This window comes from Pelodiscus sinensis, chromosome 10 (assembly GCF_052426305.1).
Source record: "Pelodiscus sinensis isolate ZL-2025 chromosome 10, ASM5242630v1, whole genome shotgun sequence".
Lineage (NCBI taxonomy): Eukaryota > Metazoa > Chordata > Testudines > Trionychidae > Pelodiscus > Pelodiscus sinensis.
The window spans coordinates 1,573,238-1,574,618 of record NC_143061.1 but is presented as its reverse complement, the minus strand read 5'-3'; positions in this window follow the sequence as shown (position 1 = coordinate 1,574,618).

Here is a 1,381-nt window from a genome sequence, read left to right as displayed (position 1 = left end):
AGCCAGAAAGCTTGGCGGGGGGGGGGCGCGGGGTTGGGTCGTGGCTCATCTCTATACAGGGCAGCACGGCGAGCGTGCGGGATACTTTGCAACCCCAGCAAAGAGCGATTTGCATCGCGGCTCCGTTTTATCTGAACCACCGGAGTTCAGAGGGTTTGAGTAAAAGGTTCTCGTTTCCGCCCATCTCTGGTCGGCTGTTTGGAGTCGAGCAGTAACCCGAGAGCGGTCGGAGTTTGTGTGATTTAAATGACAAGTCCATATAGAGAAAGAGGCAAGACTCTGAGATAATGCAAATATCCTAAATCTGTGTCTCTACCATATCCTGAGCTACGGTTGCCAGGTGTCCGGCATTCACCCGGACAGTCCGGTATTTTCAGCTCCTGTCCAGTAAAAAAATTCAGAGAATATTGGACACCTGAGATGTCGGGTATTCTCTGAATTTTTCCCTGGCCAAGAAGCAAAAATGCCGGGCACCTGGCAACCCTACGAACACTCAGCACCCGGCCTTCTCCTCCCCAGCTCCCCTTTGGCCCCCAACACCCCGACCCCAGCCCCCCATGCTTACCTGGTTCCCCAAGGCTGCCGGCACAAAATGGCTGCTGGCCAAAAGACCTAGGGGAAGCAATGCTTTCATAGTGCTCAAGCGCTGCCCTGTTCCTATCCCTGCACTCACTCTTAAAGGGGACATGCTGTTTTAATGCTGTTTAAATTTTTTTTTCTTTCTTGTATTTTTTGCTCAACAACTTTGATCTCCCTCCCCCCCTTTTTTCCCCCTTCAACAGAATTTTTTCCCGTTTTTTTGGGGGGGGGGTCAGTATTTTTGCTTCAACCATCTGGCAACCCTATCCGAAGCCCATGTGAGCTGGGAATTTATAGCAAAGGAGCTTTTAGAATTCCCAGGCTTGTTTTTACTGTTAACAAATGACCAAGAGCCTTTTGAGCAGGCAGGATTTGAATGCCTCCTAATGCTCCTTAATGTTGTCTCTCCGATTTCCAACTGCTGCTTCCTAAACCCTAGACTTCCTTCAGCAGGGCAGACCTGAGGATGTGCAAATTAGGAACTGACATGAACAAGCCGGCCAAGATTCCCAGCCTTTTAATAAGGCTCCTTGCATGCTGAAAGAGACCTTTCATCAAAGAGTCGCAATCGCATCAATGACTTGAAAACCGGGCTCACCACTGACAAATCGAATCCATATTTTCTTTGGTTTTTTAGCCAATGGCTGGAGGTCTTGCCTCAAGTGACTTGCCTTCTTTTGAGCAGCTCGTGTAAAATGGTGTCCTTGTGATCCTGCGGAAGAGTTACACAACAGCACAGCTCTGCGAGAAGAGAAAACCCCAAGTACGCCCAAAGGAGAGATCAAAGCCAAATGGGTTCCTT